Consider the following 25872-nt stretch of genomic DNA (forward strand, 5'->3'; position numbering starts at 1 on the left):
CATCCAGTCCATCCTGAAGGAGATCAGTCCTGGGTGTTCATTGGAAAGACTGATGCTGAAGCTGAAACTCCAATACTTTGGCCACCTCATGCGAAGAGCTGACTCATTGGAAAAGACCCTGATGCTGGGAGGGATTGGGGGCAGGAGGAGAAGGGGATGACAGAGGATGAGATGGCTGGATGGCATCACTGACTCAGTGGACGTGAGTCTGAGCAGACTCTGGGAGATGGTGATGGACGGGAGCCTGGCGTGCTGCGGTCCACGGGGTTACAGAGTAGGAACAACTTAGCGCCTGAGCAACAAGGTGGTGAGTGATCAGCATCGCAGCAGTGGGATCAACACCTCCAACGGTCTTGGAGGGAAAGCACGGACTTCATTACAAATGTAGAAACAATTGAACAAAAAATGGTAATGATCAGTCTCTTCATTACTGAGTTTTGGGACCTGAATGTCATTACTCATGATACAGCGTAGCAACTTTCTGTGAATTGGAATTTTTCCTGCTCACTCTTTTGGGCAGTGATCAGTTGGCTCTCAAAATAGTTACTCAGTGACTTACTATATGAAGGGTGCCTTTTGAGTCCCTGATAGCTCAGTTGGTAAAGAATCCGCCTGCAATGCACGAGATCCTGATTTGATTCCTGGGTCGGGAAGATCCACTGGAGAAGGGAAAGGCTACCCACTCCAGTACTCTGGCCTGGAGAATTCCATGGACTGTATCGTTCGGGGGGTTGCAGAGTCGAACACGACTGAGTGACTTTCACTTTCACTTTCACTTTGAGATGGTGTTCAGAAGTGCACTTGTCATCTCCTCACCAGCAAATGTGGCTCTTCCTGACCTGTCTCTCTACCTCCAGCGTCATTTCCATCCTGAACTAGCCTGCATTCCACCATCTGGGAGACTGTTCTGATTTCAAATACAAGCACATTACTCTCCCTGCCTAAAACTCTTCAAAACTCTGCAGTGGCTATCGATTTTATATGTGTATATATATTGTGTGTATATATATATATATATATATATATATGTTGTTTGTTTGTTTGTCTATTGTGCTTTTTGTTTGTTTTCAGCCTTGTGGCCCAGCATGCAGGATCTTAATTCACCAACAAGGGATCAAACCCATGCCCCGTGCAGGGAAAGCATGGAGCCCTAACCCTTGGACCTCCAGGGGATTCCTCTGATTACACAACTAGATTGCCTCAGTTCAGTTCAGTTCAGTCGCTTGGTTGTGTCTGACTCTGCGACCCCATGGACTACAGCACGCCAGGCCTCCCTGTCCATCACCAACTCCTGGAGTTTATTCAAACTAATGTCCATTGAGTCGGTGATGCCATCCAACCATCTCATCCTCTGTCGTCCCCTTCTCCTCCTGCCCCCAATCCCTCCCAGCATCAGGGTCTTTTCCAATGAGTCAGCTCTTCGCATGAGGTGGCCAGAGTATTGGAGTTTCAGCTTCAGCATCAGTCCTTCCAATGAACACCCAGGACTGATCTCCTATAGGGTGGACTGGTTGGACCTCCTTGCAGTCCAAGGGACTCTCAAGAGTCTTCTCCAACACCACAGTTCAAAAGCATCAATTCTTTGGTGCTCAGCTTTCTTTATAGTCCAACTCTCACATCCATACATGACCACTGGAAAAACCATAGCCTTGACCAGACGGACCTTTGTTGGTGAAGTGATGTCTCTGATTTTTAGTATGCTATCTAGGTTGGTCATAACTTTTCTTCCAAGGAGTAAGCGTCTTTTTATTTCATGGCTGCAATCACCATCTGCAGTGATTTTGGAGCCCCCAAAAATAAAGTCTGCCACTGTTTCTACTGTTTCTCCATCTATTTGCCATGAGTGATGGGACCAGATGCCATGATCTTAGTTTTCTGAATGTTGAGCTTTAAGCCAACTTTTTCACTCTCTTGTTTCACCCTCATCAAGGGGCTCTTTAGTTCCTCTTCACTTTCTGCCATAAGGGTGGTGTCGTCTGAATACCTGAGGTTGATATTTCCCCTGACCATCTTGATTCCAGCTTGTGCTTCATCCAGCACATCCGGCCCGGCATGCCGCGTGATGTACTCTGCATACAAGTTAAATAAGCCTGCCTGCCTGCCAAGTCGCTTCAGTCCTGTCCGACTCTTTGTGACCCCATGGATTGTAGCCTGCCAGGGATTCTCCAGGCAAGAACACTAGAACGGGGTGCCATTTCCTTCTCCAAGTCGAGTAGGCGGGATGACAACGTTCAGCCTTGACGGGCTCCTGTCCCGGTTTTGTGCCAGTCAGTTCTGTTCTGGTTCCGACTGTTGCTTCCTGACCTGCACACAGGTTTCTCAGGAGACGGGTAAGGTGGTCTGGTTAGCCCTACCTCCCTTTGTTTTACCAGCTTTAACTCGTCTCAGACTCCATGTAGTTACCACATTCCGCAGGATGTTTTACCTTCAGAGTGACCAGGAGGAAGTGCAACGGATAGCAGGAGTACAAACCGAGAGAAAGTTGCTAATATATGAAAAAGCCTCTCATTCGTGTGAATGTAATGGGGGAACATGTGTTAAATGTAAGTAAATTTGTAATATGTGCAATGTGAGACTTTTCTCATCCTGCAGAGTCCCTAAAACTTAAAGGACAGTGAGGAAATATACATCTTCCTCAACACCTCGGGACCCAGCTCATCAGCTTGGTCATTTCCTAATGCCTTCCTGAGTCAGGAGCCCTTGCCCCAGCAGTCTCTGGACTTCGGCCCTAGACACACAGTAAGAGGGCAGCTTCCCCCTGGCTTTTCTGAAAAATAAGTACAAATTGCAAGAAATGCAGTACAGGTTCTGAGCCGCCGGTACTTTAGCTGTGACACTGGGAAATCTGATGGGAGTCAGGAGGAAAAGGTGTAAATTGCAGGATAATATCCAGGGGAGGTCAGTCTGTTAATAATTCAAGGAATGTGATGGGCTTAAAGAAAAGGCATAAATTATGGGGTAATATGAAGCAAAGGTCAGTACATTAGTAACACGAGAAAACTGTCAGATTTGGGCAGAAAAGGCGCAAACGGTAGGATAGTGTAAAGTAGGTGCTTCACTGTACAGACGAGCTTACATCTCGTCAAGGAAGCGTGCTGGCCGTACCGACCGTGGCTGGGAGCTTCAGTATTTTTGTCGTTCTATTTCGCAGCAGATCTTTAAGTCTTTTAGAATTGTTCATTAAATTCTAAGTGAATATTGCAGAGAAAAATTATTATGCTTGTTTAGTACAGAAAAAACTAAGTCAGAAAGATTCCCTTAAAGCCTCTGAGCGTGTGAACCTGTGAAGCACACACGTGTCAGCTCTAATAAATGCGTATCTCTGGGGGCCACATTTCTGCACATCGTCACACAGTCTTCCACAAGGCTCTATCACTTCTGGGTTCAAGATGAACTTTTAAACAATCATGCCATTTAAAACACTGTAAATAAAATTTTTAATTGAGGTATGACAGATAATGATAGACCATGGGAAATCCTGGACCTCTCTTGTTTCTGCACATCTTATGAGTAAGGCGCTGGCTGCCTTTTGTTCCATAGTCTCTTTTCAAGAATGTTTGTATAGGAAGCATCCTTGGAAGATGGAGCAAGTGTTTCTTCCCAGAACAAAAGGCAGGCATGCTTACCAGCCACCTTAAGAGGCGTGGGCTCTGCAAGCTCAAGGCCCCTCTTCTGGGCTGTGGCTCTTTATGTGCATAGGCACCTCTCCAAGCCCGTCCATCACATCCCCCCATAGAATCCGGAGGTTCCGAAGCTGACACAAACGCATGAAGCTCGCGCTGCTTGCTGTGTGTAAGTTATGACGTCCTTTGTCTCTGAGCTGGGAGACCTGGATCTTCTGCCAGCATCCGTGAAATCGATGGGCTCCTTTGGTAGCTTGCAGTGAGACTGAACCGTCAGATCCTTCACAGTTCTTAAGGATTTCGTCAACAAGGATGGGATGCTGACAATGACATGGCTTTCTGGAAAAATGATGAGGAAGTCATGGTTCTTAACAGAAGTTGGAGAAAGTCCAGGGGACTTGCTAGTGGATGTGCTGACCAGATTATGCAGTCGCCTAGGCAGTTGACTGGTCTCTGCTTTGGTCCTTGTTGATGAGCTGTGGGAGGTAGTTGCAGTGGATTCACAGACAGCTGTCCGGAGCCGTCTGGGTTGTGCTTCCTCTGCTTTAGGTGGAGGGCTTTCCCACCCATACGGCGGGCAGCCTCACATCCCCATCGTACAAGCTAGAAATGATGAGGACACCGATTCCTATTGAGTGGGCAGAAAGTTTGACCCTGTTTCAGATAACGGCTGTGTAGACAGACGCCTATTCTGAGAATGAAGGAGGTTCTGTGACTGCTGCGGGCAGGTACCAGGAGAATCCTCAGGACTTTGGCCGAGTCTCTGGGGAAATGAAGACACAGGATGCCTGCGAAGGAAGAAGGAGAGGAGCTGAGCCGTCCTAGGCTCCATGGCACCTACTTTAGATCTGTTTGGAGGGAGAGGTCTCCAAGCTTTTGCAGTGTTTATGCAAACTAAATAATATTCTCTTGACGGTCCATTTTGGCAGAAGGAAAAGTTGAAAAGCAAGGGAACTTTACATTCAAAGTTTAAGAGAGCAGTTACTTCTGAAGGCAATCACAGGGCTGAGATCAGGAGTGGAGAATGCAGGTAGCTACAGTAATATTGGCGGTTTTCTAGCTCTTGGATGGGAGTGGGCTGGTAGCTTTTGGTTTCATTATCAGGCTTCATGAGGTAGCTGTTTGTTAACATGTATTCATTCTTTTGTGTGTATGAACTGTTACATAATGAATTTTTATGACCAGTTTAGGGAATCTTAGTTTATAATCAGTACTGTTGGATTGCTGTGAAGGACACAGCATCTGTTAGATTCCTGTGTGGATCTCAGTAGAGGATAGTGTCTTTCCTTGGGAGTGCTGCCACATCCAACGGGGAAATGGGACACCCACACAGCTCTGCGTGGGAAATGCTAGAGCGGTCGGTGTTGGACCTTTCTTGGATGGTGGGCATGTCATGAAATTTTTGCAAATGAAGTACTCTTATATTTGCCTAAGCTAAGATTAATTAAGAGTTATTTCTAAATTCTGTTCTTTTTCATTGCTCCTAAAAGCAGACTGTAAACGTTTTGTATATTTATGGTGCTAAGGGGGCATTATCCAGGCATTTGGGAATTTGGGGAAAATATTCTAGGTACTCTATCCACTTCTCTGTCCTAGGGGGATGGAGAAATCTTATTTCCCTTCCTAACTCTGTCTTCTATTTAGGAGAGAGAGAGCGCAGGTGCCCTCGAAGTCTTTCTCAGGCAGTGAAACTCTAAGGAGAATTCTGGCCTTTTTTTATCCCCCAAGAATGACCTCTGCTCCTTGCTGACAGCTGAGCCCCACAGGAGGCCTCTGGGAGCTCTCCAGCCCTTCCTGGTGTGGGAGGGCAGTAGCTCCTCAGCCTAGCTGACCTTGAGAGTTAAGACACTAGATTCTTTGCAAGGTCACCCCTGGGGTGCTATCATCATACTACTGCTAAATATCTTTATCACCCACTGGAGACTAAACACTTTTCATGCTTTGTTCCATTTACTCTTTCAGGGTGGCTGATATCATCACCTCCATTTTATTTATTTTTTGTTTGTTTGTTTGGCTGCACTGGGTCTTGAGAGTCCCTTGGACTGCAAGGAGATCAAGCCAGTCAATCCTAAAGGAAATCAACCCTGAATATTCACTGGAAGGATTAATGCTGAAGCTGAAGCTTCATTGCTTTGGCCACCTGATGCAAAGAGCCAACTCACTGGAAAAGATCCTGATGCTGGGGAAGATTGAGGGCAGGAGGAGAAGGGGCTGACAGAGGGTGAAATGGTTGGATGGCATCACTGACTCAGTGGACTTGAATTTGAGCAAACTCGGGTAGACAATGAAGGACAGGGAAGCCTGGCGCGCTGCAGTCCACGGGGTAGTTCTGGCCAGAAGGTAAAGTCTGTTCTGCAGATTCTACAGCTTCTGCTTTTAGCAGTGCGACAGCCTTGTCATCTCATCCCTTAATTCCAACAGTAACATGGGAGTGTAAGGAACTTTTTTCCCTCATGAACATCGGAAGTTATGTAGTGGGGACAAGTGGGCAAGCTCTGTGACCTCCAGGCAGGATGGGGACTGCCTTGCTGAGATCCTGATTCTCTAGAAAGAGGACTTTCTAGAGAATTTTATACTTTTTCTTCTTATCAAAGCCTTGTTGTCATCGGTATCTGGGTAGTTAATATTTTTTGTTAAGTTGGAGTTAACTTTTCTAAAGTATGAGGAGGAGGGACAAGCACCTTGGAGATGTTTTTATTTTGCTAAACATGGTGACATTTCTTTCACGTGCGTGCTTTGGTTTCTATGAGAAAGCAAGCAGGGTGCGAATTGTGCTTCTGTCTCTGGTTTTCTTGTGAAAGCTACACATGCCATTTTCCTCCTGATCTATAATTGGTCCCTAGGAGGGAAGTAAATTACTTGACTTGAAACCAGGCTTCAAAGGCAGAGTTTGAAGTGTCTTTCTTTATCCTTAGCTTGCAGATTTGTCTACTGAAAAAAATAAACAAATACTTTAATCTGACTTACAGAGCACTTAAAACAAGGAAGGCAGCAGAAAAGTAGCAGGAGGAACCTCCCTGGGGGATGCCTCAGGCCGGCAGCATCTGGAAGGCAAGTGCTGGTGCTTGAGACTGGGGAGGAGGCCCCCAGGGGTAGTGTTTTCAGGAGGAGGTTCTCTCCTCCTTCTATGGGGTACTTTTGTCTGACCTGTTCTTGTTGTTGCTTAGTCGCTAAGTCATGTCCAACTCTTTGCGACCTCATGGGCTGTAGCCCGCCAGGCTTCTCTGTTGACGTGTACTTGTCCGTACCTTATTTTGGTGGGAAAGACAGTGAGTGTTACTTGCTCAGTCGTGTCCGACTCTATGTGACCCCTTGGACTGTAGCCCACCAGGCCCCTCGGTCCATGGGATTCTCCAGGCAAGAATACTGGAATGGGTTGCCATTTCCTATAGCACAGCCACCAGAAAGGCACCCAGGGAATCTCTCTAGAAGGAAAGGAAGGTTGAAGACCACAAGGGGAGGGACTGCCCTTCATTTATGAGCTTAATGTAAGTGGTTGATCAGAAGGGCCACTGAATTTAAAAAATAAAATACCCTCCAAATTCTTGCTGGAATGAAATAAACATAGGTAGAATTGCCTAAGTGCAGGAACCATGGGAATTCTTTTCCTTGGAAGTCTTTTAAGGGAAAAAAAAAAAAAAATCAGACCCTTGAAGGTAAAAATGGAGAGTTACGAAGTATAGTGGTGCTTTTTGAACTTAAATTTGCACACAAATCACCTAGGAATCTTGTTGCATGAAGATTCTAATCCATCAGGTCTAGTGCCTGCTCCATCGTTTCAGTCGTATCTGACTCCATGGGACCCCACGGACTGTAGCCCGCTGGGCTCCTCTGTCCATGGGATTCTCCAGGCAAGAAGACTGGAGTGGGTTGCCATGCCCTCCTCCAGGGGGTCTTCCCAACCCAGGAATCAATCCTGCATCTTTGGAGTCTCCTGCATTGGCAGGTGGGTTCTTTAGCACCACTTCCCTGGTGGCTCAGATGGTAAAGCGTCTGCCTACAATTTGGGAGACCCAGGTTTGATCCCTGGGTCAGGAAGATCCTTTGGAGAAGGAAATGACAACCCACTCCAGTACTTTTGTTTGGAAAATCCCATGGACGGAGGAGTGTGGTAGGCTATAGTCCAAAGAGTCGGACATGACTGAGTGACTTCACTTTCTTCACTTTCTTTTCTTTAGCAGTAGTGCCACCTTTGAATAGAGTTGGACCCAGACGTGGCCTTGAACCAGAATTTCTCAGCATCTACTGCACTGGTAGTAGGTGAATTCTTTATCACTTATCACCACCTGGGAAGCAGAAACCAAGAAACCATTCAGCAAATTCAGGCCCTATGAACTGGTGATGAGCCAGTAGCCCTGGTCCTGACTCATACTTAGGTACCATCTCATTCGGTTCAGTTCAGTTCAGTGGCTTAGTCGTGTCCGACTCTCTGACCCCATGAACCTCAGCACACCAGGCCTCCCTGTCCATCACCAACTCCCAGAGTCCACCCAAACCCATGTCCATTGAGTTGGTGATGCCATCCAACCATCTCATCTTCTGTCGTCCCCTTCTCCTCCCGCCCTCAATCTTTCCCAGCATCGGGGCCTTTCCCAATGAGTCAGCTCTTCGCATCAGGTGGCCAAAGTATTGGAGTTTCAGCTTCAGCATCAGTCCTTCCAGTGAACACCCAGGACTGATCTCCTTTAGGATAGACTGGCTGGATCTCCCTGCAGTCCAAGGGACTCTCAAGAGTCTTCTCCAACACCACATTAGGAAAGTAGACCTTAGGTAAATAATTACACTGAAACGAGATCACAGCTTTCTCTATCTGCTACTTTAGAAAGTGAAGGGTGTCATGACTGATGATAACTGGAGCTCTGTGTGACATGGGGGTTAGGTGGCTTCTCTGAGGGGGTACATTTCAGCAGCACCCTTGGGATCTAGTCAGGTCAGCCAGGTGAGGGGTGGGGGGAAGGCCAGGCCTTGGGGAAAGCATCTCAGGCAAAACGCACAGGGCATGCGAAACAGGGAGGAGCGGTTCTCGGCACTTCTGAGGAACTGCAGTGAGACTTGAAGAGGGAGGGCCTGTGGGCGCAGGGGCCACGAGAGAGGCCAGCTCTACCCCAGGCATTGCCGGACACGTCTGGGCTTGGCACTGCAAAGATCTGGGCTCTGACCTCAGGACTTTTCAAGTGAAAGAGCTTCCCAGGTGGCACAGTGGTAAAGAATCTGCCTGCTGATGCAGGAGACTCTAGAGGCGTGGGATCAATCCCTGGGTCGGGAAGATCCCCTGGAGAAGGAAATGGCAACCCACTGCAGGGTTCTTGTCTGGAGAATCCCATGGACAGAGGAGCCCGGTGGGCTTCAGTCCCTGGGGTTGCAGAGAGTCAGACACGACTGAGCGCACACAGTGACAGGTTGTACCGTGTGGCCCCGACTGTCCGTGTAGGTTTGAGGAAGGGAAGCCTCTTCCGCCAGGCCGTTCAGGTCTAAAGGGCGAACAGAGCAAGTGAGCTTTTGCCTCCTCTGTGGGTCTGTAATTGAGGGGTGCTCAGCAAAGCCCTCGCTCCAAAATATCTTCCTACTCACCCCTGACAGAAAGTCTAAAGTCCTATAACTGAAGAATTCATCTCTGTTAAAACTCAGGCTCCCTGACAACCAAGGGGTAGTCAAAGTTAGGGCATAAATCAACATTTTTTGATTGTGCAGACCCCCAGTCATCCTTTTCTGGAGTGTCGCCCAGGCATCCTTTTCCCTTCCCTCCATGACATCTCTTCCTCCTGTAGATGTCTAGGGCTCAGATGTCAGTCATTAAGTCAACACTTGACTTCAAGACAGGATCGGTCTGATATGACTTACATGAATTTTATGATGCAATTTTGAATCGGTCTGTGGCCTTCTCCTAGGACATGAATGTGTGACTGGTGGTGACTCAGATTGACCTCATGATAAGGGAAATGTGTTGGCTTTCACAGCTGAACCCTGGAGAGGTGACAGTGGCTCGGGGCTAACTTGGTCAGAGCTGGGACGCTGGCTCTGCCTCTCTGATACTCTTCCAGCCTTGCCCTCTCCCTGTCCCCCGGGATCGCACCCTGAGGCTCCTCGTGGTTGTAGCGCTCACTGCCGTGGCTCCAGCCCTCACACCCACCACCCCAGCCCCAGCGGAAAGGGCCACTCTACTCAGACAAGTGGTGAGGGGTTCTGGGCTTCCCTCTATGGTCCTGGGACACTCCTCAACCAGTTATGAGGGCCAGGAATATCTGCTCGTCCAAGACCCAGTCAGTGCAGGCGAGGCGCTGACACCCTGCTGGTTGGCTGACTTCACCCCGGAGCCGTGGGAATGGGTGGCGTCTTTTCCTCCCAAGTCACTGGGATCCTTGATAACAGCCATAGGGGCGGGTCTGGGGTTTCTAGGGAAGCTAAACAGTGCCAGCAGCATAGGGGTATTTTTGTCTTAAAACTTACATCTACTTACAGAACATTACAGAGATGTGAGCATCAGTAAGACAGCGGGAGTGAATCATTTTCAGAGTCGACGGTGACGCCATCTAAGAGTTCCTGAAGCTTGTGTTCCCCACACCAGCCTTCCCCTGACACACTCAGGTAGCCACCAATCTGCTAGTAGATCTCAGGTTACCCAGTGATTTTTGTCTCTGACAGTCCTGTGCCATTGGAGAGTCTGATTTTTTTTTTTAATATTTATTTATTATTTATTTGGCTGGACCAGGTCTTCCTTGGGACACGTGGGATCTTCGCTTTTCATTGTGGCACTCATGGTCTTTAGTTGAGGCAGGCAAACTCTTAGTTGCAGCGTGTGGGATCTAGATAGTTGCATGATTAGGGGTTGAACCCCGGCCCCCTGCATCGAGAGCACAGTCTGAGCCACTGGACCACCTGGAAAGTCCCTGGATGTGAAGTTTAAATGGGCCAAGTGTGAGGGTGTGGTAGGTGGAATTCAAAAAACCTGTAGATCCTGTTTGTTAGGACGGTTATGTATTATTTAAAACTTATTTAAAACATTTTGAACAGTGTTCCTCATTGATGTATTAGAATGACTTTATCAACAGGAGTCTGGTAGAGGGGAATGGCAAATAAGGGCTAATGGTCAGTGGAAAGTTTCATAATCTTTTGTTCTCTGTATATTTTACCTAAGTTTAAAGAGATTTTATTATCGTTATTATTTATTTGTTTACTCTCTGGTTGCGGTGTGAGGGCTTCTCACGGGTGGCTTCTCTGGTGAAGCACAGGCTCCACGCACGGGCCCAGTAAGAGGGGCACATGGACTTAGTTACTCTGCCCCCACATTGGGAGGCAGATTCTTAACCACCAGACCACCAGGGAAGTCCTCAGTTCAGTTCACTTCAGTTGCTCAGTTGTGTCCGACTCTTTGCAACCCCATGGACTGCAGCATGCCAGGCCTCCCTGTCCGTCACCAACTCCTGGAGTTTACTCAAACTCATGTCCATGGAGTCGGTGATGCCATCCATCCATCTCATCCTCTGTCATCCCCTTCTCCCGCCTTCAATCTTTCCCAGCATCAGGGTCTTTTCAAATGAGTCAGTTTGCATCAGGTGGCCAAAGTATTGGTTTCAGCTTCAGCATCAGTCCTTCCAGTGAACGTTCAGGACTGATTTCCTTTAGGATGGACTGGTTGGATCTCCTTGCAGTCCAAGGGATTAGGGAAGTCCTAAAGAGATTTTAAAATTCAGAATAAATGAATGTCCATTTTTTTTAAAACAGGAATGGTTTTATTTCTTACAGTTTTTCCTTGTCTAAATCATACAAAGCTATATTGAATTCTTCAGAAATCTTGGCAAATAAGGCAAAATATATAACATTAGAAAATTTTAACCCCAGGTTCTTTCCTCAAAGTATTAACCAACTGCATTTTGTTACTATTCACGTAAGTAGTAACATAAAAACGAGCGTTTGTGGCCACATCAACAAGCATGCATCCTGTGCAGGGCGCTTCCTAGTTGCTGGGGATACAGAGGAATAGAAGGCAACCTTCCTGTCCTCAGAAACCAGCGTATGATCTATTCGGAGAAAAAGACAAAACATGGAAAATAAATAGTAGCAGATTATTCACTGCCTGTTTCCACTAAGTCCAAGTGTTAGTCACTCAGTTGTGTCTTAACTCTTTGTGACCCCATGGACTGGGGCCCACCAGGCTCCTCCATCCATGGGATTCTCCAGGCAAGAATACTGGAGTGGGTTGCCATTTCCTTCTCCAGGGGATTTTTCCCTACCCAGGAATCAAACCTAGGTCTCCCACATTGCAGGCAGATTCTTTACCTTCTGAGCCACCAGGGAAGCCCCCTAGTTCCACTAGGTGAGGTGAAATAAGCAGTTCAGAAAAGGGATCAACTCTTCGGGGCGGGGTGGTCCTGCAGAGGACGAGAGAGGCTCTGGTCCTGTAAGGAAGGGGAGGACCTCACAGGTTGCCAAGTAAGTTTGCTTTTGCAGTTGCATTTTCTTCCGTTTCCCCTAAAATTATTATTAGAGCATACAGTTTGATTCCAAGATTTGCTTTGGTATATTACAATGTCCTGGGGAACTGTTGGGATGCTGGGAAAGATTGACGGCAAAAAGAGAAGAGGACGGCAGAAGACGAGAAGGTGAGACAGCATCACCAGCTCAGCGGACACGAGTCTGAGCAAACGCCGGGAGACAGTGCAGGCAGGGGCGGGAGGACACAGCTTGGTGACTGAACAGCAAGAGCAGGAGAATTGTTAGGATCCGGCCTCGTGGGTCACTTCTGACTGTATGTGCTCCAAAACTTCTGTAACGGTTCCCCATTGTTCTTTTAGAACTATTTTACAATAATATAATTCTAAGTTTCTTTTATAGTGAGAACAAAACTATTGCTGAAAGCAAACTAGAAGATAAAAATATCAACAGGTATATTTCCTGTGACATAAATGTAGGGACCATTTCTTATCTCAAAGAGCTAAAGACTGTTCTACCTACACAGTCACTATTTTTCAGCATCTGTTCCTCCCTGCAGCCTTGACTTGACACATTCACTCATGAGAATTTCAGAAAACTGAATCTGACTGCGATCAAGCTGGCAGAGTTCTTCCCCGAATTTATTTGACTTAATTTGTTGGATTAGTCTTCAATCAATAAATTAGGAGTAAACATGAAATTTCCGTTTAGTGTTATTTCTTCCCATCAATCATTTCCTGTCCTTGACTCTCCATCTCTTTCCACCACGTCTGTGAGCGCCCGTCTCTGACCTGCGCGCTCCTTTCGGGTAGGACGCATTGACTCCCCGGAGCTTTGAGCAGTGCTCAGTGAAAGCTCAGTCCATGAATGAAAACAGCATTTCATGTATGATTAGAAAGAAGAAATACGGAGGAGATTAGGTATGAATACACGTGTATGATTTTAATTTTCACATGTATTTTTTTAAAACAATCTTAAAACGGTGTTTATTTGGCTGCCTCCAGTCCTTGTTGCGGCAGGCGGAATCTCTGGTGCAGTGAGCGGGCTCCGCGGCGGCATCGGACTCTCGACTTGTGGTTCTCAGGCTCCAGAGCGCAGACTCAGCAGTTGGGTTTAGCTGCTCCTTGGCACGTGAGCTCTTAGCCCCTTGACCAGGGATCGAACCCCTGCATTGCAAGGCGGATTCTTAACCGCTGGACCACCGGGGAAGCCCCCTAAACAATCCATCTTATGAAAGTAACTGCCTGCTGGTCTTACCTAGTCAGAAGCTAATCTTGATTTGAAGGAGGCAGGATTTATGAGCCTCTCAAGGAGGATCATAGTTTTGAACATCAGTTATTTTGTAAGAAGGGCCTGTTCTCTGTGTCATGTTAACACATCTGACAAAGTGGATATTCACATTTTAAAAGATCTTTGACTGCCTCTTCTGCATAATTGAGATCTTTTCAGAGCAGCTTCTACACTATAGACTCCACATGTGTAGTTCAGATTAGTCAACACAACTAGAATCTGATGACCAGCTTTTCAAAATGTTCCTTCATTGTCCAGCAGGCAGCTTCCTATCAGAATTCATTTCCCATTTGGAAAATATCTCTTTGGCCCGCAGACTTTTGGACACAATTCATCCTTCACATATTTGAGTCTGCCCCTTGTCATCTGTCCTTAGCACCTCAGATGCCAAAAGACCCTTTTGTAATCAGAGTGATAAAATCACCTTAAACGTCAGGGGAGAGAAAAGTAAGAAGAAGGTATGAAGATTTTTGTTCCCTTGATCTTTCTAATTTAAAAAATGCTTTTAGCATGCATCTATTTCTATTACTATAGTTTAAGAAATTAAAGTAATGACTGTTATGGTTGAAGCCAGATGTTTTGTCAGTTCCTTCAGTCTTTGGATAATTAGGTTAAGCTTTGGCAGAGTTGCAGTAAATTCAGTTCAGTTTAGCAAACGGGGTGACCCTTTGGCTGGCCCCTGTTACTGCTGTCTCAACACGAACTGCCCTTTAGTTGCAATAAAGCAAGTGTGAGTGATCCAGATATGACTGGTGGGGAAATTAAAATTCACTGTGGAAGAAGAGTAGGTTGGGCAGGTATCGTCCCAGAAGGAATTTCATGCTGGAGAAAGTAGAAGGTTTGGCTTATAAGGAGGGGAGTCGTGCCAGGTAAGGGGCACTGAGGTGGGATTCAGCAGGGCGGGTACTGATTCTTGGACAGGGATGGGACATGAGAGAATGGTCTTCATCTGGCTTCAGGCTGCAGGATGAACCAGAGCTGGTCCCCGGGAAGCCATGGTAACTGTCCAGGGCTTAATCAAGGAGGTTGTGTTTCCAGATTAACGGGGACGCACTGGTGAAGAGGAAGTCAGATCTTAAGAACGTTACACAGAAAGAATCTGATAGCTTCCAAGGCTGATTGGATATTGGGAAGCAGCACCAAGAGGACTGTCCGTGAGCTCCCAGGGCTGGGAAGCCTGGGTGGTGGGAGAGCTGTCCATTAGCACGCACACCTGTGGTGCAGATCAGGTGCTCGGTGAGGGTTTAATGACTGAGTAAATGGCCTGTCTTGTATTATGCTCCACCCTGGTGGTGGAGAGCCGTCAGCCCAAGCATCAAAAGCGGCTATGAGCCTAAAACCGCGGAAATCTCTGCGTCCCACTCCCCCACCTCTTAGTGTGGACGGAGGACTAGACCGCGAAGCGGGCCAGGCAGAGGCCTGAGAGGGTGCGCGTGAGTTGGGGGGCGGGCAAGGAGAGGGCAGGAGAGAGCCCGCAATCTGCAGCTCCGTGAGAGCAAGGGGTTTCGGGAAGACAGGGTGGACGGAGGTGTCAAAAAATAAGAGGTCAAAGTTTGATTTTGTACCGGAGAAGGACAAAATGCTGACCCTTGAGGAGCCTCAGGAAAGTGGCAGGAGTGGATGCCACCTGGCAAAGACCCTGAGTAGGGAGGCGATGTTTGTATTATTGGTGCGACTGTAGACAAGATCCGTCCTTCGGTTATTCCCAGAGATAAACCCCCTTGAAGGAAACCTACTCCTTAGCTGACTTGTGTTGTCAGAAAATGCCAGTATGTCATTAATACCTGTAGCTCTAAAATGTACCTATTTCCACACTGTAACCCCAAAACATTATTTTTACAAACCATTTGAAGATAACATTTTTATTTTCTTTGATTCTACTCTTTCAAAATTTCGTTTATCCCTCTCGGAGATTTATTTCTAGGTCATTGATTCAGATTTCAAAACCAGCGTTTTCTATGAGCTTATTTTATGCCTACTAGAGTTGAAATTCAAGCATTTTCTGAGAGTAGCAGCTGAAATAGCTTCAAAGACATTTTTCACATCCACCTTGTTTTTTCCTTTGCTGATTGTATCTTTTCAAAAATGCCCTAGATTGATAGCTCCCGAGATATAGTGGGCCTGCAGTAACAACACAAGCTTTTGAGAATTGAGAAATATACTTTGTTTTTGTCCTGGTTCTTGAAGAGGTTCCTTTACTCCTAAGCGGAAGCTTCCAGTCAAGGGAAAAAAGTACGTAAGAGCCGGAGTCACAGGACCTAGATTCAGTTCCCTTCTTTGTTGTGTGATCTTGGAGGTTGTAATAGTGGGTCAATTAGGTCTCTTTAAAAAAAAAAAAAAATCTTAGAAGGTCCTTGTTGGTTGTCCATTTTAAATAGAACAGTGTGTATGTGCCACCAACTTGAAGGACATGAGTTTGAGCAAGCTCCAGGAGCTGGTGATGGACAGGGAAGCCTGGTGTGCTGCAGTCCATGGGGCTGCAGAGAGTTGGACACGACTGAGCGACTGAGCTGAGCTGTGTACATGTCCATCTCAAACTCCCCAAATGTCCCTTCCTCCCATCCTTCCCCCCCTTCCGGCAACCATGGACCTACTGTATAGCCCGGGAAACTCTGCTCAATACTGTGTGGCAGCCTGGATGGGAAGGGAGTTTGGGGGAGAAGGATACAGGTACACGGATGGCTGAGTCCCTCTGCCGCCCACCTGAGACTACCACAGCATTGTTAATCAGCTCTACTCTAATATAAAAAAGCTTGTTTGTTTGTTTAAACCTGCCATGGAATTTGCTACCAAAAGAAAATAATAAAATAAAATAAATCTCAGAATCTGTGGATTTACTTTGTCATTTAACTTAGTCATCAAGCCTACCATATGGTATGATTCCACATTTGGAGATGTTCTGTTTACGGTGGAACATCATCTGCTCTCTGTTTGGCTGACTCTCGTATCCTTCTAACTGCATGATGTGTATCTTCTGGTATCCAGCAGCCCCCAACCCCCACACCCCAGCACCCAGCCCTGTGGTGCAGATCAGGTGCTTGGTAAGGATTTGATGACTGAGTAAATGGCCTGTCTTGTATTATGCTCCACGCTGGTGATGCAGAACCATCAGACTAAGTATCAGAAGCGATTATGAGCTTAAAACCATGGCAATCTCCATGTCCCACTCCCCCACCTTCAGTATTTGAGTTTCTATAAATCGGCCTTTCATATCCATACTTAAAAATATCCCCGTCGGTCATGCTCATGTGAGAAGCACTGATCTACCATCTGTGAGTTCCTGGAGGTCACAGATTATACTTTCGGGCAATCTCTGGCAGAAAGTAGGTATATAGTGTTTGTGAACAAGTGAATCTAAATTTTGAGATTAATGATAAATGGGAACAAAATGCTCCTTCTTTTGGTTGCAGATGTAACACCTCGAAACTTTAAATACTAATTTATACTACTCATAATAAATTCTATTTTTAAAGAAATGGAATGAATTGAATGCCCAAATTACCGGTTCTGATACATTTAAAAGTTGATGGCTTGTCACCTAATAATTGTGGCTAGAACTCCTTTGCTTTATTTGCTTAATTCTGATGGTTTAGTGATGAGTCATCTCCTGTCATTACTACTTGCCTTCCCATATTGCTGTTGTTCAGCTGCTCAGGCGCGTCTGACTCTGCGACCCCGTGGACTGCAGCGCGCCAGGCTCCCCTGTCCTTCACTGTCTCCCAGAGTTTGCTCAGGTCATGTCCACTGAGTCAGTGGTATTAACTAATCACCTCATCCTCTGCTGCCCCCTTCTCCTTCTGCCTTCTGTCTTTCCCAGCATCAGGGTCTTTTCCAAGTATCTGCACCAGGTGGCCAAAGTATTGGAGCTTCAGCTTCAGCATCGGTCCTTCCAATGAACATTCAGGGTTAATTTCCTTTAGGATTGACTGGTTTGGTCTCCTTGCCTTGCCATACACTTTGTTTTAATTGTCTTTAGGAAGTCACAACCTGTCACTGTCTCTCACTGACATGATTCTGGTATTTTAAGCTGTGGTTTCTTGATAGGTCGTGCTGTGAAGCCCAGAAAGGCGTAGGACCAGCACTAACCCCGAGTGCTCTCACACTCATGGTCGTGTGTGGCATATCTCTATTTTGAGTAACAAATTACCATCACGCTTAGCAGATTAAAGCAATAAACATTTGGTATCTCATGCAATACCTGTGGGTCCGGAATCTGGGAATGACTGAGCCGCGGGTCCTGGCTTCTCCTGCCCCCTCAGGAAGTTGCACTCAGGATGTCAGCCGAGACTGCGGTCACCTGGAGGCCTGACTGGGGCCGGAGGACCTGCCCCCCAGGTGGCTCCCACAGATGCTGGGCAGCGCGGGCCCCTCGTTCGCGTGAGGCCCCCTTGTCAGGGCTGTGCGAGTGTCTTCACAGTAGAGGGACCATCAGGTGTTTTGTTGGTGATTTCATATATGGACTATCAGAAAGACGAGAGAAAGGTTAGGTCAGTAGCAGTGGTAAGCCTAAATTTGGGTTAAAAAGAAACAAAACACCCAGCTTAACAAAAGTGGTAAGTAAGCCAGGCATCAGATGTTTACACAATTATCCCATTTCGAAGAGGTCCTTTCAGTTCTTCTACATCATCTCGGTCTTCCATCTTCATGAAACTTGCTCACATCCTGATTCCAGCATTCATATGTTGCAGACTTCTTGGTCCGTATCTGTCTGCCCCACTAGACTGGAAGTGCAAGGTGCAGAGCTGTGACTTTCACCCTTGAATCTCAGATGCTCAAGGCAGTGCCTGGCCCTTAGCTGAGCTTTACTGTCTGTTGTTGAATTTAACGAGCCTCATACAACTAAATACCATTGTCTTCCTTTTCTCTGTAACACTGTGTAACTTGACTGAAGGTTTGCAGTTAGTAAGTGGCAGAGTTTGGGGTTCAAAGTAAGAGAGATTGCTCGAAGGAGGCAGTTTTTGGATCAAATAAAAGAATATTGAAAATAAACTGGCCTATTGCATTTGGGCTACAAATCAATTTTTGGTGTTACTTGATGTGCTTTCATCTCTAAGTGGTATGCAAAAAATTTCTCACACCTAAAGTGCTAAGGGAAAGTCTCTTTCTCCACTTTTTTCAGGGATTCTACCCAGGTTGATTTGAAAGAATTGAACATGGTGTTTAGATATGAATTTGTTCAGTCGCTCAGTCGTGTCTGACTCTTTGTGCCCCCATGACTGCAGCATGCCAGGCTTCCCTGTCCTTCACCATCTCCTGGAGCTTGCTCAAACCCATGTCCACTGAGTTGGTGATGCCATCCAACCATCTCATCCTCTGTTGTCCCCTTCTCCTCCTGGCTTCAGTCTCTCCCAAAGGCAAAAAGATAGGACATTGAAAGATAAAGTCCCCAGGTCAGTAGATGCCCAGTATGTTACTGGAGAAGAATATGCTTCTGGAGAAATAGCTCCAGAAGCAATGAAGAGGCTGAGTCAAAGCGGAAACAGCACCCAGTGGTGGATGTGACTGGTGATGGGAGTGAAGTCTGATGTTGTGAAGAGCAATACTGCACAGGAACCTGGAATGTTAGGTCCATGAATCAGGGTAAATTGGAAGTGGTCAAACAGGAGATGACGAGAGTGAGCATAGACATCTTAGAACTAAAATGGACTGGAATGGGTGAATTTAACTCAGGTGACCATTATATCTGCTACTGTGGGCAAGAGTCCCTTAGAAGAAATGGAGTATCCATTATAGTCAACGAGAGTCCAAAATGCAGTACATGGGTGCAATCTCAGAAGTGACAGAATGATCTTTGTTCATTTCCAAGGCAAACCATTCAGTATCACAGTAATCCAAGTCTATGCCCCAACCAGTAATGTTGAAGAAGCTGAAGTTGAACGGTTCTATGAAGACCTACAAGACCTTCTAGAACTAATACCAAAAGAAGATGTCCTTTTCATCATAGGGGACTGGAACGCAAAAGTAGGAAGTCAAGAGATACCTGGAGTAACAGGCAAGTTTGGCCTTGGAGTACAGAATGAAGCAGGGCAAAGGCTGATAGAGTTTTGCCAAGAGAACGCACTGGTCTTAGCAAACACCCTGTTCCAACAACACAAGAGAAGACTCTACACATGGACATCACCAGATGGTCAACACTGAAATCAGACTGATTATATTCTTTGCAGCCAAAGATGGAGAAGCTCTATACAGCCAGCAAAAACAAGGCCAGCGGCTGACTGTGGTTCAGATCATGAACTCCTTATTGCAAAATTACAGATATGAAGTTGGAGATCAGTAAATGAGGAGATTGTTATCGGATCCCCTGACTAAACTGATCACTATAGGAAGCCTTCCTGCAAGGGTCTAGGTCCTAAACTAAGGGCTCAGTAGATGAGCACATGCATTCAAGTGGTGTCTAATGTGTGAATCACCATGGGGATGGGATATGTGGTGGAGGGGGGTAAAAAGTTGAGCGTGGCCCCCAGGCCCCTGGACTGGGGATCTGAGTGAGTGGTGGCCCCACTGAGTGGGACGGGGGACACAGGAAGGGGAAAGGAGATGGCTTGGTGATGATGTCAGCTTGGGACGTGTCCGTGGGACACCCAGGGCAGGTATTCTGTCTAGACGTGGACCTCTAGATCGGAGGATGGCTCCATGAAAGAGAAGTCGCCAGGCTCTCTGGGAGAGGGCCTGGGGCTTAGCTGTGTCTGATGATGGTTCATGGATGGTTGGTGTAGAAGGAGCTTCGGGGCACGGGCAGCCTTGCTTGGCTGTGCTGCCCTTCTGGGAGTCTCGGCGTGCATCATTACAGCTCAGTGTCCCGGACGGACTGGGGAGAGTGAGTGCGCTCTGGCTTGTGGATGTGGAAGGGAGCTGCCGCATTTCCTGGCCCGTGAGGGCCAGCACTCTGCCAGGTTTTGCAGAGGCTGCTAAACGATGCTTGCTTCTACTCATGGTTTGGCAATCTTACATGCCTCCTTTTTTTTTTTAATTTGCTATTAGCTTTCAGTGATGTTGGTATCTGTTCTGAAATGCCATTCATTTCCCTTTTTAAAAGAAAGCACAAATTCTTCTTTTATTTTCTTGGGAATATGCTTGTGAATAAAACTTGGTTCTTCCATGTGGCGGTTGACATAGATGGTTGTAGTGAGACCTCTTTGATTAGTCACTTACTGTCTGAGTCTGTGAATTATTTCAGATGTCCTCTCTCTCTCTGTCTTGATCCAAAGAGTTATCTTGAGACGTAACGCACTTCGCTTTTATTATATTCAATAAAACTTTACAGCTTATTCTCTTTTTTTGTGCTAATCTGATAGCATAATTAAAATGTCTGACTTCAGTTCTTTCCTTACAAATGCTTCCTAGCTCTTCTGCCTTTAATTAACTGAAATCATTCTTATGTAAACAAATACCAATTGGAGATTGTATTACCTGTACTCCTTTCTTATGAGAATTTAAGTACATCCCTTGTTTGTTAAATTATAGTCTTAAAAAAGCAAGTGACATATTTTGTCATTTTGTATGATGCCAATAGCAAACAAAGGCTCACTTCTGTGTTTTTATTCTTGCTACACCTTTTATTTAACATTCATTTGCAGAGCCAGTGTGGGCAGGAAGAGGGGAGACAGACTTTGGAGTCACACCAACTTGAACATATCAGCTCTGCCGCTTCTCAGTGGCGCCACTTTGGATAAATTGCTTGATTCCTTCTCTGGGCCTTGGTTTCCTTGTAGGGAAAATGAAGGTGATAATATTTTCCTCACAGATTATGGACATTCAGTGACACAGTGCAAGCTACATGCTTAAAACAGTGCCTGACCCATAACAGGTGCTCAAGAAACGCCATCAATATCTATATTGACACAGTAGAAGACGTCCTTTTAGCCAGTTCAGCAGACTAAAGGAAGCTTCCAGTCCTTATACTGAGCCATCTGGTGGGTGCCCGCAGCATGTGGAACATTTGTAACCAGAAGCTTCTCTGCAGCGCCTTCATGTACGTCTGCTCCAACTACCTGAGTGGTTTTCGTCCCCAAACCTGTTCTATGTTGTTTGTTCTCAAACCTCTTTATGCCAGCTGAACTTGTCCTTGTAATTAGGTGATTTAATTAAATAGTAAGCAAACAGAATGTCAGTACAAAAAGACAGCTGCCTTTTTCTAAAAAAAAAAAAATAATAAATTTTGAAAAGACTTAATAAAGGTAACTCAATAAATTGAAGAAAAACTTCTGAGGACCTCGAGTGGTCATTCTCATAGAGACAGAAAGTAGAATCGTGGCTGCCAGGGACTGCGGGGCAGGAAAACGGAGAGTTCTGCTTTAATGGGGACCGAGGTTCAGGTCTGCAGTGTGAGTTCTGGAGATGGATGTTGGTAATGACTGCAAAATGAGTGTGCCGCTTAATATGACTGAGCTAAGATGGCAAATTTTATGTTATGTGTATTTTATTGCAATTTTAAAAATTGTTTTAATCTGTCACATTAACTCTGGGTGAGAGAACTGTTAAAGACTGGTGAGCAGGGAATTTAAAAAGCTAGAGGAATTCCACATCTAGGTTGTTTTCTAGTGGTGTTTTAAGTTTTCTTATTTTCAGGAAACCGAAATTGGAGATCGTAGGTAATGCGTTTTAGGTGTAGTTCATTTGAGAAAGAGAACAAATCATGCTGATCCATGTACCATTTCTCAAAGATGAGGGCTTTGGCATAGATCAGGATATAAGGAAATGAACACATGCTTATATTTAAAATGTTAAGTCAGGCATTTAAGTTACATATGTGTCTTAGGGTGGGCTCCTGGGGAATAGACTGAGATGGAGATGTGCAGAAGCTCGCTGGGGAGTGCTCTCGGATCCAGGCCTGGATGGGAGTGAGGGAGGCAGGACCATGAGAAGGAGACTGGATGCCCAGGTAGGAAACTGGTGCCAGCCACCCTCCAGAGATGTGGCAGAGAGGCGTTTGCATGTGTCCTCAGGCACTGATCAGGCGTCGGGTGTGGCCTGCCCCCCAGGGGAGCAAAGTGACTTCCGCTGGCTGCAGGTGGAGCCCAGGAGGTCCTTACCTGTCTGCTCTTCACTGTTTATGCATGCTCTTCTGAAGGTCTCACTGTGTTTAATCATTACATACACCAGTTGTCCTATTTGTGATATTGTAAGACTGTATGGCTTAATCACAGTAGATAAATGTGTGGGATGTGTTTAATGCTCAGTGATGTTTGGGACTCCATCAACTTCTAAATACTTTCCAGAATATATTTCAAGATTCATGAAACTTCAGAATTTTGCTTCTTATATTTCCAGACTTTAGCATTTGATTACTTTGCAAGGGGGGGTCGCTCAAACTCTCCGTGTTTGTGTGAAAGGTCACCTTCCTCTCACGCCTGTGTCTGTAGTCTTCTGTTTCCAGATTCTTCTGTGTCTCTCCATCTGCCACGACTCACCGGCCCCACCTGCCCCCTTACTTCACATTTTCCATTTAGACCCGCATCTTAGTACTCATCCCAGGCTCTTGACATGAATGAGGGCCAATCTCCAGGATGCCCCAATTTCATTCTTAGACATGCTCTTCCAATCCTTAAAAGAGAAGTCCTGTGTGTGTCTTTGTTTGTGGGGGTTTTTTTTGTTTGTTTTGTTTCCACTGTTGGTTTTGTTTTTATTTAACTGTGTGTTAGCGTACTGTGCCATAGCAGTAACTGTCTTCACATTGTTGTACAACCAAACTCTAGAACCTTTTCAGTCTGCAAACGGAAACTCCCATTTGCTCTCCCCGCAGCCCTGGGCAGCCACCATTCACCTTTGTGTTTCTGTGAGTTAGACTACACGAGATACTTCATATCAGTAAAATCTTACAGCGTTTCTCATTTTGGACCAGCTTATTTCTCTCAGCAGCATGTCCTCAAGGGCCGTCTGCATTTAAAAGGAATTCCCATTCTTTGAATGGCTGAGTAGTATCCCATCGTGTGAATAAACCACGTTTTGTTTATCCCGTCGTCCGTCAATGGACATCTGCGTCGTGTCCGCCTTTTGGTTATTGAGAATAAGACTCATGAATGTGAGTGCGCACGTTTATATTTTTAAGTGCAGACATATATTTTCATTTCTAGCAGCTTGCCATGCCCCAAATTGTAAATGCTAAAGAGGGTGTCTGACTTCCTTTGCAAGCGGGGCCATAAATATAGCACAGGGATACTGTGATTACCCCCACGCTGCCTCACTCTCCTTCCGCACGTTGGCACGTGCTGACCTTTTAGGAAGAAAGCTATCCAGTCTCATTTCTATAATACTTAGCCCTTCATTTAGCCATGTTTCGTTGTTTCCCTTGGTTTCAAATTTTCTCTCTTTATGCGAACTGGGAACTGAAGCCTTTCATTTGACTTGAGATCTTGTGCATTCTGGAAGCTCATACATGTAATCGGGGAACAAATAAAGCAGCTGGAAGAAATCTTTCCTGAACAAAACCCAAGTGGGGCATTTGGGTGCGGGCCAGGATTTCCACAGCTACCGAGGGAGATGTGAAAAGGCTGCCTTTATTACAACATGGACAAATCCCTTCTGGCCCCAGAGGAAAGTCCTTTAGGCAATGATCAGATAGAGGGTAGGGACCTTTACACATTTCCTTGCCTGACCACAAAACAAAGTATTTATGGGAACCTTCCAAGGTCTCTGCTTGTGTTAGTCCCTGGGTTGTGTCCGACTCTTTGCGACCCCATGGACTGTAGTCCGCGAGGCTCCTCTCTCTGTGGGATCCTCCAGGCAAGAATACCAGAGTGGGTTGCCATGCCTTCCTCTGGGGGATCTTCCCGACGCAGGGATTGAACACGTGTCTCTTACATCTCCTGATCGGTAGGCGGGTTCTTTACCACTAGTGCCTCTGTAGTTAGTACACTAAGCCATGGTAGGAAATTCCGGGGCTGGTGGGTCTGATCCTGGCCTCCCACTAAATTGCTGTGTGGTCCCAGGGAAGACACTGAGAGTTTAATTTCCTGAGCTTCCATTCTTCCAGCCAAAATTCAGAGCAGTGTTGTATGTGTACATGTAGCTACTGAACAACTAACTAACAATAAACAATGTCCTCTGTTAGCTGCTTCTTTATAGAGGAAAACGTTTAACGTCCTACAGTGATCAAATCAAAATTTCACTGGACATCTTAAAAAGATTGGTTATTTATTGTATTTATGTATGTACCCTGATGCTGGGAAAGATTGAAGGCAGGAGGAGAAGGGGACAGCAGAGGATGAGCTGGTTGGATGGTGTCACTGACTCGATGGACATGAGTTTGAGTAAACTCTGGGAGCTGGCGATGGACAGGGAAGCCTGGCGTGCTGCAGTCCCTGGGGTCGCAAAGAGTTGGACACGACTGAGCGACTGGACTGAACTGATGTATGTACATATACATAGGTCTGAATTGACACATGTGAAGGCAAGAGCTTGGAAGGGAGGTATGTTTTTAGAAATGTAGAGGAGCATCACAATTTTTTAACCATTTATCCATTCATTCAGCCAACATGAACGAATACCTGGATCAGTGCTTCTCAAACTTCTGGTGCGTGTACATTGCCTGGAGGACTTTTTAAACTCCTGGGCCCCATGCCCAGAGTTTCCAGTTCAGTAGGTATTGTAGCAGGGCCTGAAAACATGCATGTCTGCAAGCCCAAGTAATATTGATTCCGATGGTGTACAGACCCTGCTTTGGGGACCCAAGTTCCAGAGAGACTCAGAACTCCAAAGTGAAGAAGGCACGGTCATGTCCTTAGGGCAGAAAGGATTAATTTTAATACTCTATGTTGTAACCTTACTAATCACAGTGTATCACTGTGTGTGTATAGATGTGTTTTCAAGGCTTTTCAGAACCCATAGCACATACAAAGGCATGGAAAACTGAAGTCACAAGATATATTCAGGGACGCGGAGTCTGTGTCACCGGAGCAGACGGCACACAGCTGGCTAGGTCGTGGGTTTTTTTTTTTGGCGGGGGGAGGGTTGGCATGTGGCAGGAGAAGTGTCAAGAACAAGATGGAGCTCTGATCATAGTGGATCTTGGGTGCCCTAAGGAATTTGATTGTTTTCCTAACAATCAAAGGAAACAGAAGAGAGAAAATTTGAAAATTCACAAGAGCTCCTGAGAAGGTAGAGTTACGGATAGTGAAGAATTTGCTCAAATGTAATTGTTAACCCAATCATCTTGCTGGAATCACACTTTAGTTGGAAGTTAATCTTTCTGGTGTCTGATTTCTTCAGTTCTGGTAATTTTTGTTTACCATAAGATAAGTTGGCTTCCCTGACGGCTCAGTTGGTAAAGAATCTGCCTGCAATGCAGGAGACCCCAGTTTGATTCCTGGGTCAGGAAGATCTGCTGGAGAAGGGATAGGTTACCCACCCCAGTATTCTTGGGCTTCCCTTGTGGCTCAGCTGGTAAAGAATCTGCCTGCAGTGCAGGAGACCTGGGTTTGATCCCTGGGTTGGGAAGATCCCCTGGAGAAGGGATAGGCTACCCACTCCAGTATTCTGGCCTGGAGAATTCCATGGACTGTATAGGCCATGGAGTCACAAAGAGTCAGAC

At 46.1% G+C, this 25872-nt stretch overlaps 1 protein-coding gene across 6 annotated transcripts in view; it reads left to right on the forward strand.

The window, feature by feature from the left end:
- The window catches only part of EFCAB11 (EF-hand calcium binding domain 11), a 241774-nt gene that overhangs the window by 72153 nt on the left and 143749 nt on the right, over positions 1 to 25872 (forward strand). The window lies entirely within an intron of this gene.

Source organism: Dama dama, chromosome 12, assembly GCF_033118175.1.
Source record: "Dama dama isolate Ldn47 chromosome 12, ASM3311817v1, whole genome shotgun sequence".
Taxonomy (NCBI): Eukaryota; Metazoa; Chordata; class Mammalia; order Artiodactyla; family Cervidae; genus Dama; species Dama dama.